Below are 15,947 nucleotides of genomic sequence, written 5' to 3'. Positions count from 1 at the left end.
TAAAAATGGCACCGTACGAAGCTTTGTATGGTCGTAAATTTCGAACTCTATTATATTGGATTGAGCTCAATCAAAAAAAGATTCACAGGGTTGATTTGATTCGAGAGGCTAAAGAAAAAGTAAAAATGATTTGAGATGGTTTGAAAGCAACTTCAGATCGACAGAAATCATATGCGGATTTGAAATGTAAAGACATTGAATTTCAAGTCGGCGACAAAGTTTTATTGAAAGTATCGCCTTGGAAGAAAGTTCTTCATTTTGGTCACAAAGGAAAACTAAGGCTGTAATTTATCGGGCCGTATGAGATTATTGAAAGAATCAGACTAGTAGCGTATCATTTAGCTTTGTCGTTAGAGTTAGAAAAGATTCATAACATGTTTCATGTGTCTATATAATGATGGTATCAATCTAACCCTTCACATGTTATCTCACTGGTGGATATCGAGATTCAGCCTGATATGTCATACAGCAAGGAACTGATCAAGATTTTAGCTTGAGAGGTTAAAGAATTGAAGAATAAGAGCATAGCTTTATTAAAGGTTCTTTGGCAACGTCACGGGATAGAGGAAGCCACTAGGGAACACAAGGAAGCTATGAGAAAACAATATCAGCACCTCTTTTCTGGTAAAATTTTCGGGGACAAAAATTTCTTTATGAGGGAGAGTTGTAACAGGCCATTTTCAATGAAACCGGAACAGTGTTTTTGGGACCACAAATGTAACACCCCTAACCCAAATTTGTCACCGATATAGGGTTACAGAGCATTACTAAAGTTTACAAATCAAATAGAAAAAAAGTACGAACAGTTTACATCATATAGCATTCATGTCAAAACCAATCAAATTCATACATATTGTCCCTTATACGAACTCTCGAGGCCCAAAAATACGTATTAGAAACAAATTGAGACTAAATTGACAACTCAAAAAATAATTCAGAAACATTTAAAATTTTAAAAGTTTTAAGGGTCACACATCCGTGTGGCCGGGCCGTGTGACATGCCCGTGTCTTAGGCTGTGTGGGCATTCGAAATAGGGACACACGGCCGTGTCCCAGCCCGTGTCTATGCCCATGTAACTCACAGACTTGTGCCACACAGCCAAGCCACACGCTCATGTGCTAGGCCGTGCGAGCATACTGACTTGAACTCTTTAAAAAATACAGGAGAAACACAAACATGTCATTTGGTCGTGTGTTACACACGCCCGTGTCTGTTCCCATGTGGATGAAATTAGGCCATTTTACAAGCCACATTTCTCACCCAAATTGGCATCCACCTTCACTCAAAATTTTGCATATACACAAGTCATAAATAGGCATCCAAAACAAACCAAAATCAAGCCTTAAACATGTAAAATCATCACATACAACCAATATGCCCTTAGGCACCTCATATGACAACTTATAACATGTAAATCTAAACATTCAATGTATCTCATTTTTTAACTAACTTATATGCATATTTGTACTAAAACTCACCATGTAGATCATTAATTAAAACATACCATTTAGTACCATTTATGTACTTGATCTCTAGTATCAAATGGACATATAAGCCACTTGTAATGTAACACCCCGAACCCGAGACCGACACCGGAGTCGGACACGAGATGTTAACAGACTTTGAAAAAAAAATTTTCCAGACACTGCCCAGTCTGAGTACTAGTCGCTTCAAAAATCATATCTTGAGTTTAACAACTCAAAAATCAATTTGTGATTTTTCCCTGAAACTAGACTCATGTCCCCACCTATGTATTTTTTCTAGAATTTTTGGTCGGGCCAATTAGTACAGTTTATTAGTCAAAGTCTCCCATGTTACAGGGGTCGACTACACTGACCTTTTCCCATTACGACTCGGATATCTCTCTGCACAGAGCTTCAATACTGATGCCGTTTGTTCCTATGGAAACTAGACTCAGAGAGGAATCCATACATGTATGGTATGACCCCTAATTATCTCTGGTCAATTTATAGTGAATTTCCAAAGGCGGAACAGGGAATCCAGAAACTGTTCTGGCCCTGTTCCACAAGAACCCGAATATCTCTTACTGTTCTGTCCATATGATTGTTTCGTTACTTTCCTATGAAAGTAGATTCTTCAAGGTTTGTTTACATAATTTATTCACTATTTAATTCCATTCCTACTATTTTTAGTGATTTTCCAAATCTACGTCACTGCTGCTGTCAGCATCTACCTTTAAGGTAGGCTTTACCTATTTCATGGTTCAACTAGCCCTTTTTGCATACATAGCACAATTTATGAAAGTGATTAACCATCCCCGTGGCCAATCCTTGTCAAGCATATCCACACTAAATGATTATAACATTATACTTAAACACATATAAGCCATTTTCACATGGCTATCCAAAACTTATACATCACATAAAGTACTCGAAAAACAACAATGGGTCGTCCTATACATGCCATATCAAAATCCAACCAAAATAGTACCCAAAAGAGCCTTTGATAGTGTGGGCGACTTCGACTTCAAGATCCCGAGTCCGATAGCTGGAGAACCAAAAAAATCTATAAAACAGAGGAGCAATGGAACGAAGTAAGCAATTTATGCTTAGTAAGTTTTGAGCAAGAAATTCCAGCATAAACAAAGAATAACACACATTTAGCTAAATGGAATATTTCATAATACGCAATTTACCGATATCAAACTTGCTTCACAACATTCACAACCCTTATGTACAAACACAATAGACTAACTTAGCCGAAGGCCGGTAGCTCGTTTATCAACTGAGCGAACATTTATTTGTAAGGGCTCGATTAAATTCAACACATACGTAACATATCCCCATATTGGGATGTTTTTCGAGTATTCGCTGGAATTTTACAGCAAGCTCATTCATTACCAAATCACGTACCTTCGGGATTTAACCGGATATAGCTCCTCGTTCAAATGCCTTCGGGACATAGCCCGGTTTTAGTAACTCACACAATGCCTTCGGGACATAACCCGGATTTAACAACTCGCACGAATGCCTTCGGGACTTAACCCGGATTTAATAACTCGCACGAATGCCTTCGGGACTTAACCCGGATTTAGTATCTCGCACAAAGGCCTTCGGATCTTAGTCCGGATATATTCACTTAGCACAAAGCCTTCGGGACTTAGCCCGGACAGCATTCAATTAATCATGCACCTCTAACAATAATTCATGGCACATTCGTATTTCTTTTTCATTAGCAAAACTCAAACACAAGGCACATACCATCCTTGCACATTCGGCTCAATAGCCACTCATAGAGCATGATTTTAATTTGCTTAAAACATGATTTAATCACATCGTAATTTAAGCTCTCTTACTCAAGAACTTACCTCGGGTGTTGTCGAACGATTCCGCTAGCTATTCAACCACTTTTTCCTTCCCTTTATCGGATTTATTTCCCCTTTGCTCTTGAGCTTAATCAAACAAATAAATTGATTTCATCATTTAGGCATCAAAAAGATGATCACAAGGCACTTAGCCCATAATTATACATTAGACATTAAAGTCTCATACATGCAAAAATCATGCATCAACACAACATATTAGCTAATTTCTTTCCCCTTGGCCGAATATGCATGTCTATTTTTGGGGTCGATCTCAACACTTAATACACACATATACACACACTAGTAAAGCATCCTCCCCCTTTTCATCGATTTAACACATGCATTGCTCATCAACATGCAAAGTTACATTCGGCCTTAGCACACATCTTGCTAGCCGATTCTTCTCCATTTAGCAACCAATGCACATATGTGCTCACACAAAAATGCTAAAAAGGAGGTTCAAGAATCATCAAGCCATCATCACATGCATCATTAACAAGCTTCATATTTTGCATGCAATGGCATTAACACAACCTCCACCTAGGCCGAATCTTAACTCATCCTCATGCCTCATCACCACAACATCAAACATCAACCAAGAATGATGCATCCATGGTCAAGTGCCATTTCCATCACATAGCAAGATTTAGACCATGGGTTAGGTAGAACTCAAGCTAACAACTAAAACATGCATGCATCTCATGGAACATCATCAAACATACCTTAGCCTAGCTACATGCATGGCCGAATCTCTTCACCATTCTTCTTCTTTCCTCCTTAAAATTTTTGGCCAAGGATGAACCAAAGGATGAGAAAATTTTTCTTTGTTTTTTCTTTCTAGTTTCGGCAAGCATGAAGATGAGAAAAGGATGAACAAAATTCCCCCTTTCTCTTCTTTAGCTCACGGCAATGGGGGGGACAAACACTACACACACATTTTTTTTTCTTTTGTTTTCCATTTCTTTATTACCCATACTCCTTATTTTATTCTTCCATTAACAAAACATGTTTCATGACATGTTTTGCCCATCATTCCTTGTCATGGCCGGCCACTACTCATTAGGGGGGGGAAATTTGACATGCAAGTCCCCCCTTTGTCCACATGCACTAATAGGTCCTCACACATTGACCTATCACATTTTTGAATTTTCTCACATAAGTCCTATTGACTAAATTCACATGCAATCAACCAAATCGAAGCTTGAAATTTTCACACATTCATAATTACATATTCTACACAATAAGTATCACATTCAAACATTTCAGTGACTCGGTTTAGCGGTCCCGAAACCACTTCCCGACTAGGGTCAACTTTGGGCTGTCACAACTCTCCCCCACTTAAGAAATTTTCGTCCCCGAAAATCTTACCGGTAAATAGGTTTGGGTATCGTTCTTTCATCGAGCTCTCGGTCTCCCAAGTAGCTTCCTCGATCCCGTGTTTGAGCCATAACACCTTTACTAGCGGAACTCTTTTGTTTCGCAACTCCTTCACTTCACGAGCTAGGATACGCATCGGTTCTTCTTCATAGCTCATGTCGACTTGAATTTCAACCTCTGATGGGCTAATTATGTGCGATGGATCAGATCGATAGCGTCGAAGCATCGAAACATGAAAGACGTCATGAATCTTTTCAAGCTCCGGGGGCAAAATCAATCTATACGCAACCGGGCCAACTCGTTCGGAGATTTCGTACGGCCCAATGAATCTTGGGCTCAACTTGCCCTTACGGCCGAACCTGAGTATCTTTTTCCAAGGTGAAACCTTAAGGAACACTTTGTCTCCCACCTGATACTCGATGTCTTTTCGTTTCAAATCTGCGTACGATTTCTGACGATCCGTGGCTACCTTCAGACTTTCACGGATTACCTTTACTTTCTGTTCAGCATCTCTAATCAAATCAACTCCGAAAATTTTACTTTCACCGAGCTCGGTCCAAAACAATGGTGTACGGCATTTACGACCGTACAAAGCCTCGTAAGGTGCCATCTTAATACTTGATTGAAAACTATTGTTGTAAGCGAATTCAATCAAAGGTAAATACCGTTCCCATGAACTACTGAACTCGAGGATGCAACATCTCAACATATCCTCAAGTATCTGAATTATCCGCTCGGATTGACCATCGGTTTGGGGGTGAAAAGCAGTGCTAAAATGCAGCTTGGTACCCAGAGCTTCTTGCAATTTCTTCCAAAATCGTGAGGTGAATCTCGGATCTCTATCTGACACGATAGAAACAGGTACCCCGTGTAATCTCACAATTTGATAAACGTACAATTCAGCTAGTTTATCCAATGAAAAATCCGTACGTACGGGGATGAAATGAGCCGACTTAGTCAGTCTATCAACAATAACCCATATCGCATCCTTCTTACTTGCTGACAAAGGCAGTCCGGACACAAAGTCCATTGTGACTCGATCCCATTTCCACTCGGGTATCATGATCGGCTGGACTAATCCTGAAGGCACTTGATGTTCCGCTTTCACTTGTTGACATATTAAACATCTCGAAACAAAGTCGGAGATGTCCCGTTTCATACCATGCCACCAAAATTGACGTTTCAAATCGTTGTACATTTTCGTACTCCCCGGGTGAATTGACATTCGGCTACAATGGGCTTCGTTCAGAATCATCGAAATGAGTTCCGAATTCCTTGGAACACACAAACGATATCTGAACCTCAAACAATCATCATCATCAATTTGAAACTCCGATTCCTCGTTCGGAAAACACTTAGCCCGTTTTGCAACCAATTCATCATTGACTTTCTGAGCTTCACGAATTTGGTGAGTCAATAATGGTTTAGCTTTTAATTCAGCTACTAACACACTGTCTGGTAGAACAGACAAATGCACGTTCATCGTTCGTAAAGCAAACAATGACTTCCGGCTTAAGGCGTCCGCAACCACGTTAGCCTTTCCCGGGTGATAATCAATGACAAGCTCGTAATCTTTCAACAACTCAAGCCAACGTCTTTGTCGCAGATTCAAGTATCGTTGAGTCATCAAATATTTGAGACTTTTGTGATCCGAAAATACATGGCACTTCTCACCAAATAGATAATGTCGCCATATTTTTAAAGCAAACACGATGGCAGCTAGTTCGAGATCATGGGTCGGATAATTCCTCTCGTGAGGCTTCAATTGTCTCGACGCATAGGCCACGACTCGACCTTCTTGCATCAATACGCAACCCAACCCAAGTAGGGATGCGTCACTATAAATGACAAACTCTTTACCTGATTCGGGTTGCACCAAAATTGGAGCTTCAGTCAAATGAGTTTTCAGTTGGTCGAAACTTTTCTGACATTTCTCCGTCCACTCGAACTTAACATCCTTTTGAAGTAGCTTCGTCATTGGTGTGGCTATCATCGAGAAACCTTTGACAAATCGTCGGTAATAACCGGCGAGCCCCAAAAAGCTCCGAACTTCAGTAACATTTCTCAGAGGTTTCCAGTCAAGTATGGCTGAAATTTTGTTCGGGTCAACTCGAATACCCGACGCGGATACCACATGACCCAAGAAGCTAACCTCTCTTAACCAGAACTCACACTTACTGAACTTAGCATATAACTGCTTATCCCGCAAAATTTGCAGCACTAGCCTCAGATGCTCAGCATGTTCGGTCTCGTCTCTTGAATAGACCAAAATGTCATCAATGAACACCACTACGAACCGATCCAAATACGGTCTGAAGATCCGATTCATCAAATCCATAAATACTGTAGGGGCATTAGTGAGCCCAAACGGCATCCCTAAGAATTCGTAGTGACCATATCTCGTTCTGAAGGCAGTTTTGGGAATATCTGAATCTCGGATTCGCAACTGATAATAGCCCGATCTCAAATCTATTTTTGAGAACACTGAGGCTCCCTTCAGTTGGTCGAACAAATCATCGATGCGCGGCAACGGATATTTGTTCTTTATCGTCACTTTATTCAGCTGACGATAGTCAATGCACAACCTCATGGTTCCGTCCTTCTTTTTCACGAACAATACTGGTGCACCCCAAGGTGAGAAACTTGGTCGAGCGAAACCTCTATCCGTCAGTTCTTGCAACTGAGCTTTCAACTCCTTTAACTCGGTTGGTGCCATACGATACGGAGCTATCGAAATCGGCGTAGTCCCAGGTACAAGCTCAATACCAAACTCTACCTCCCGAACAGGTGGTAAACCCGATAATTCTTCCGGAAAAACATCCGGGTATTCACAAACCACCGACACAGATTCAGGTTTCTTTTCTAATTCTTTGTCACCAAGTACATACGCAAGGTATGCTTCGCACCCTTTTCTTACATATTTCTGTGCCAACATTGCTGATATTACAGCTGGCATCCCCTCCAAGTCCGCAGACTCAATTCGGACTACTTCGTTATTTGCACATCTCAAATCAATAGTCTTGCTCTTGCAATTCACAATCGCATCATGCGCGGTCAACCAATCCAAACCAAGGATAACATCAAATTCATCAAACGGCAAAAGCATCAAGTTCGCCGGGAAACAGGAACCTCGAATTTCCAGGGGACATTTCTTGCACACTTTGTCGACAAGCACGTAACGACCCAAGGGATTTGACACCCGAATTACGAACTCAGTAGACTCAATAGGTAAAGTCTTACTGGAGGCTAAGGTTTCACATATGTAAGAATGAGTAGAACCGGGGTCAATCAAAGCAATTACATTAGTATCAAAGAGAGTGAATGTACCGGTAATAACATCAGGCGAAGAAGCATCCTTGCGGGCACGTATAGCATAAGCTCTAGCAGGCGCACGGGCTTCGGATCTGGTTATATCATCTCTAGATCCTCTCTGACCACCACTAGCATTGCCCATATTTCCAGATGGTCTACCTCGAGCAGTGGTAGCACCCGGTCTCCCACTCTGACTTGCATTCTGTCCCGACAACCTCGGGCAATCTTTAATGAAGTGGTCAACTGATCCGCATTTGTAACAGGAGCGGTCAAGAAATCTACAACTCCTCGAATGCCATTTACCGCAATATCGGCATTTCGTCCTGTCTCGACGTTCATTCCCAACACTGGCGACCGAAGTGCCTCGTGTACCCACAGGGGGTCGATCACGATCTCGTCCAAAAAGGCCCGAAGTGCCTCTAAACTGGCCCGCATCATCTCGAAATCTCTTTGATGTCTGTTGAAGAGACCTTCCCGAGGATCTTTTACGAAACTCTCCAGTTCCCTCATCAACTCTTTGCTTTTCTTTTCTAAGCTCTTCGGCTTTACAAGCTCGTTCAACAAGTACCACGAACTCTCGTATTTCAAGAACGCCAACGAACATCTTTATATCTTCATTCAGCCCATCCTCGAAGCGTTTACACATAATAGCTTCGGACGAAACACATTCCCGAGCATATTTGCTAAGTCTAACAAATTTTCGCTCGTAATCAGTAACCGACATGGAGCCTTGCTTAAGCTCAAGAAATTCCTTCCGTTTTTGATCAACAAATCTCTGACTGATATACTTTTTCCGAAACTCAGTTTGGAAAAACTCCCAAGTTACTTGCTCTCGGGGCACAATAGAAGTCAGAGTACTCCACCAATAGTAGGCAGAATCACGTAGCAAGGAGATAGCACACTTTAGGCATTCATCGGGTGTACAAGATAGCTCATCGAGTACCCGGATAGTGTTGTCCAGCCAAAATTCAGCTTGCTCGGCATCATCGCTATCCATAGCCTTAAATTCAGTAGCCCCATGTTTTCGGATTCTGTCAACTGAGGGCTTATTTGACCTTATTTGGTCCGTTACCGGTGGTATTGTAGGTGCGGGGGTAGTATTTTTCGGGAATGGAGGTTGTGGAACAGCCATATTAGTTCGAATGTATTGGTTAAACCAATCATTCATCACGCTATAGAATGCTTGTCTAGCTTCATCATTCTGATTACTAGCATTAGGTTGAGAGTTTGCCGGCACTGTCCCTTGTGCGGGAGCAGGCACTACACTCTCAAGATCATCAGCTACCTCTCGGTCACGATCGGGATCCATTACTATAAATAAACACATTTACAATTGTCAGAAATCACCACACTATCAAGTAATCACATAAAATGGCATGTATAGCTAGACCCAAAACATTACGGTAGTCCTAGAATCGACTAAATCGTAGCTCTGATACCAATAAAAATGTAACACCCCGAACCCGAGACCGACACCGGAGTCGGACACGAGATGTTAACAGACTTTGAAAAAAAAAATTTCCAGACACTGCCCAGTCTGAGTACTAGTCGCTTCAAAAATCATATCTTGAGTTTAACAACTCGAAAATCAATTTGTGATTTTTCCCTGAAACTAGACTCATGTCCCCACCTATGTATTTTTTTCTAGAATTTTTGGTCGGGCCAATTAGTACAGTTTATTAGTCAAAGTCTCCCATGTTACAGGGGTCGACTACACTGACCTTTTCCCATTACGACTGGGATATCTCTCTGCACAGAGCTTCAATACTGATGCCATTTGTTCCTATGGAAACTAGACTCAGAGAGGAATCCATACATATATGGTATGACCCCTAATTATCTCTGGTAAATTTATAGTGAATTTCCAAAGGCGGAACAGGGAATCCAGAAACTGTTCTGGCCCTGTTCCACAAGAACCCGAATATCTCTTACTGTACTGTCCATATGATTGTTTCGTTACTTTCCTATGAAAGTAGATTCTTCAAGGTTTGTTTACATAATTTATTCACTATTTAATTCCATTCCTACTATTTTTAGTGATTTTCCAAATCTACGTCACTGCTGCTGTCAGCATCTACCTTTAAGGTAGGCTTTACCTATTTCATGGTTCAACTAGCCCTTTTTGCATACATAGCACAATTTATGAAAGTGATTAACCATCCCCGTGGCCAATCCTTGTCAAGCATATCCACACTAAATGATTATAACATTATACTTAAACACATATAAGCCATTTTCACATGGCTATCCAAAACTTATACATCACATAAAGTACTCGAAAAACAACAATGGGTAGTCCTATACATGCCATATCAAAATCCAACCAAAATAGTACCCAAAAGAGCCTTTGATAGTGTGGGCGACTTCGACTTCAAGATCCCGAGTCCGATAGCTGGAGAACCAAAAAAATCTATAAAACAGAGGAGCAATGGAACGAAGTAAGCAATTTATGCTTAGTAAGTTTTGAGCAAGAAATTCCAGCATAAAAAAAGAATAACACACATTTAGCTAAATGGAATATTTCATAATACGCAATTTACCGATATCAAACTTGCTTCACAACATTCACAACCCTTATGTACATACACAATAGACTAACTTAGCCGAAGGCCGGTAGCTCGTTTATCAACTGAGCGAACATTTATTTGTAAGGGCTCGATTAAATTCAACACATACGTAACATATCCCCATATTGGGATGTTTTTCGAGTATTCGCTGGAATTTTACAGCAAGCTCATTCATTACCAAATCACGTACCTTCGGGATTTAACCGGATATAGCTCCTCGTTCAAATGCCTTCGGGACATAGCCCGGTTTTAGTAACTCACACAATGCCTTCGGGACATAACCCGGATTTAACAACTCGCACGAATGCCTTCGGGACTTAACCCGGATTTAATAACTCGCACGAATGCCTTCGGGACTTAACCCGGATTTAGTATCTCGCACAAAGGCCTTCGGATCTTAGTCCGGATATATTCACTTAGCACAAAGCCTTCGGGACTTAGCCCGGACAGCATTCAATTAATCATGCACCTCTAACAATAATTCATGGCACATTCGTATTTCTTTTTCATTAGCAAAACTCAAACACAAGGCACACACCATCCTTGCACATTCGGCTCAATAGCCACTCATAGAGCATGATTTTAATTTGCTTAAAACATGATTTAATCACATCGTAATTTAAGCTCTCTTACTCAAGAACTTACCTCGGGTGTTGTCGAACGATTCCGCTAGCTATTCAACCACTTTTTCCTTCCCTTTATCGGATTTATTTCCCCTTTGCTCTTGAGCTTAATCAAACAAATAAATTGATTTCATCATTTAGGCATCAAAAAGATGATCACAAGGCACTTAGCCCATAATTATACATTAGACATTAAAGTCTCATACATGCAAAAATCATGCATCAACACAACATATTAGCTAATTTCTTTCCCCTTGGCCGAATATGCATGTCTATTTTTGGGGTCGATCTCAACACTTAATACACACATATACACACACTAGTAAAGCATCCTCCCCCTTTTCATCGATTTAACACATGCATTGCTCATCAACATGCAAAGTTACATTCGGCCTTAGCACACATCTTGCTAGCCGATTCTTCTCCATTTAGCAACCAATGCACATATGTGCTCACACAAAAATGCTAAAAAGGAGGTTCAAGAATCATCAAGCCATCATCACATGCATCATTAACAAGCTTCATGTTTTGCATGCAATGGCATTAACACAACCTCCACCTAGGCCGAATCTTAACTCATCCTCATGCCTCATCACCACAACATCAAACATCAACCAAGAATGATGCATCCATGGTCAAGTGCCATTTCCATCACATAGCAAGATTTAGACCATGGGTTAGGTAGAACTCAAGCTAACAACTAAAACATGCATGCATCTCATGGAACATCATCAAACATACCTTAGCCTAGCTACATGCATGGCCGAATCTCTTCACCATTCTTCTTCTTTCCTCCTTAAAATTTTTGGCCAAGGATGAACCAAAGGATGAGAAAATTTTTCTTTGTTTTTTCTTTCTAGTTTCGGCAAGCATGAAGATGAGAAAAGGATGAACAAAATTCCCCCTTTCTCTTCTTTAGCTCACGGCAATGGGGGGGACAAACACTACACACACATTTTTTTTTCTTTTGTTTTCCATTTCTTTATTACCCATACTCCTTATTTTATTCTTCCATTATCAAAACATGTTTCATGACATGTTTTGCCCATCATTCCTTGTCATGGCCGGCCACTACTCATTAGGGGGGGAAATTTGACATGCAAGTCCCCCCTTTGTCCACATGCACTAATAGGTCCTCACACATTGACCTATCACATTTTTGAATTTTCTCACATAAGTCCTATTGACTAAATTCACATGCAATCAACCAAATCGAAGCTTGAAATTTTCACACATTCATAATTACATATTCTACACAATAAGTATCACATTCAAACATTTCGGTGACTCGGTTTAGCGGTCCCGAAACCACTTCCCGACTAGGGTCAACTTTGGGCTGTCACATGTAACTTCTGCACTAAAAGCACCAATACAAATCATTCAAAAACTAACATCATTATGCATATGTGTTTTCCACAACAAGCACTAAATCATTTCAAATTATAATACATATTCATATGCATATTCAACTACCATTTAATTTTCATCCATCAAACATAAATCAATTCACATGTTAACCATACCAAACCATACATCAAACATGATGAGGCCATTTATATATACATAGCAAAAATATACCAAGACACAAGCCAACTCATATGGCTAAAAATATAACAAAACATGAAGGTTATCATTAGCCAAAATAACCTATACATGTCATTATAACCAAAATTAGGTAACCGAAAGTACCAAAAGAGCCGATAGATAGTGTGATATAGCTTCGACAAGCTTCCAACCCGAACGAGCTTTCGAATCACTATAAAACATGAAAAATAACACGGAGTAAGCTTTTAATCTTAGTAAGTACGTATAATAGAGAATTTAATTTACCATTTTAATCACATTTAAGGTAAGTAAACCAAAGCATATCTCAACTCAATTTGGCCAAAAGCCTATCACATATTCATCAACCAAGTTAGCCATGTGATTCATATAAAAACCGAGAATCATGTATGAGTTCAACAACTATTCAATTTCCATGTACATGTAACATCTATACCATGTATCCATATGTCATATATAAATCATTTCCATGTAATTCATGTAAATACCTGTACTAGTTTGTATTGAATTGATATAAACTCATAACAAAACTATGCCCATTGAACCATTCAAAATATTGTTGGTACGCGGGTAGTACACATAAGGTGTACTGAACTATAATTTGTCAATTCCTGTACATGTATGCTCATACGAGCTGTAAACGGTAAGCTCCTTTGAGCCAAATAACGGTAAGCTCCTCCGAGCTGAATAATAGTAAGCTTATAAGAGCAGAACTCGGTAACCTTAATGCCATGTCATTTGCATCCTACCAATTCCTAAGGTTCGAACGGGGTTTAGTAATCGTTGTACATTGTCGGATATGTGATCGGTACTCATATATGATAGTAATACAAATAAAATATATCTAATTCATTCAAAGCATATAATTATAGGATTTAATTACACGAACTCACCTCGATGAGTGTTCGTAGATACGGAGGTGATCAATCTGAGATTTTCTCTTTGCCTTGATCTAACTCCGTAGAGGTCCAACCGTATCTATACGAATGAATTTAACTCAATTCAACATAATTCGCATTTTGGCAAAATGACATACTTTTAATTCTTTACAATTAAGTCTCTAGGCTCAAAAAATGAAATTCATTCAATTTTATCCCTACCCAAGCCTAGCTAAATTATAAACATGTTTATTGCAGCCCATATATTCCACAAATTCAAAGATTTACCACACAATTTATCACTTTTTTCAATTTAACCCCTAATTGATAATTTAATCAAAAATTCCTTAAAAAAGTTGTTTATCTACCAACAACCATTCATTTTCTACCATTAAACTTCAAAATCCTAACATGCTCACCAATGAAAAAACTCAAATACTTTAACATTTTTACAAATTAGTCCCCGGGATAGCTAGATTAAGCTACAATGATCCTAAAAATGTATAAATCATTAAAAACGGGTTAAAATTGCATACCTAATTGAAGAAATTAAAGATGGTCGAATAACCTAACTTCCTTGGTTTTCTTTTCCTCCATTTTTGATTGAGAAAGATGAGCACAAGAATATAGTTTTATTTTATTACTTTTATTTTAACTTAATTTTTCATTTATTAATTAATTATTCAATTAACCTTTAAAATAATTAAAATTTACACAATTGCCAAACCATTATCATCCACTAACATACTAATGGGCTAATTACCCTATAAGGACCTCTATATTAATGTTCTATAGCTATTTAATACATTTAGCTATTAGAACTCAACTTTTGCACTTTACACGATTTAGTCCTTTTTAACAAATTGAACATGTAAACGGTAAAATTTCTTAATAAATTTTTATACAGTAATAATATCATGCTATATACCATAAAATAATAATAAAATAAATTTTTTGACATCGGATTTGTGGTCCCGAAACTAGTATTTTGATTTTACTGAAAACGGGCTGCTACAATAAATCTAACATAAAATATTTATTTCATTATTTTAATGTCTAAATCATGTTAGTATTATCGCATAAAAAAATTTTAAGAAATTTAACCGGTTGAATGCTTAATTTGAGAAAAATGATTAAATCTCATAAAGTGTAAAACGTAAGTTCTATAAGCTAAAGGTATCAAGTAGGAATATAACTTTAATGTAAGAGTCCTTATGTGGTAATTATACCATTAATGAAGTTATTAGAATTATATGGCTTGGTATTAGTGAAATTTTTAATGTTTTAAAAGGATATAAAGGTAATTTGGTAAATAATGATAAAATTAATAAAACAAAGCCACCATCTTTCTTTGTTCATCTTCAACAAAAATTTAAGCTTAAGATAGCCATGGGAGAAACTTTAACATTCGGTCATCTCTCCTAGCTTGCATGGCAAGATTTTTCATCCCGTTTTTAATGATTTCTATGTTTTCGAGATCGTTGTAACTTAGCCTCACCAGCCCGTGGACTAATTTGTAAAACTATTAAAAGTCTAAGATGTTGCCATGAAAGACTTACTATGGTTTTGATGTTTTATGGAAGAAAATGTATAGTTGTTAGATAAACAACTTTTGTTAAGTGATTTTTGATGAATTTGTCAATTAGGGATTAAATTGAAAAATAAAAAATATTCATGGTGAAATTGTGAATTAAATGAAATGTAGGGCTTGCTAAGTACCTATATGAAATTTGGCTATAGTGGGTTAAGGGTGAATTGCATGAACTTTCATTTTATGAGTTTGGGACTAAATTGAAATGAAATCAAAATTATAGGGGCAAAAACAAATTTTTTCTAAAATATGAGTTTGGGTTAAATTGAATAAAATACGTATTGAATTGAGCTGAAATTATTCGTTTAGATCAAGACAAACCTTGTATGCCTTTAGATTGGGGAAAAGATAAAGTTTTGGAATAATCACCTTCATATCTACGTTTAATCGTTGAGGTAAGTTCATGTAATTATATTGTATTTATGTGTTTTTAATTGAATTATACATGTATTGTGGACTACCATATATATATTTACACATACCGATTGCATATCCAACGATGTTACGTCAACTATCGAGCCCCGTTTGAACCTTAGCAATTCGTATGATACAAATAACATGTCATTAGGGCTTACATGATACAGGTGTTGGTCCTAAACATCCTACTGATGTCTTAGGTCTGGCGTGTGTTGTGAATACTCTATAGCTCGTGTGAGGAGCATCGTGTAGCTACGTTCTGACCCACAGCTCATGTGAGCATTCTGATTCAC

The sequence above is a fragment of the Gossypium hirsutum genome, chromosome D10, assembly GCF_007990345.1.
Source record: "Gossypium hirsutum isolate 1008001.06 chromosome D10, Gossypium_hirsutum_v2.1, whole genome shotgun sequence".
NCBI lineage: Eukaryota > Viridiplantae > Streptophyta > Magnoliopsida > Malvales > Malvaceae > Gossypium > Gossypium hirsutum.
This window is presented reverse-complemented; position numbering follows the sequence as displayed.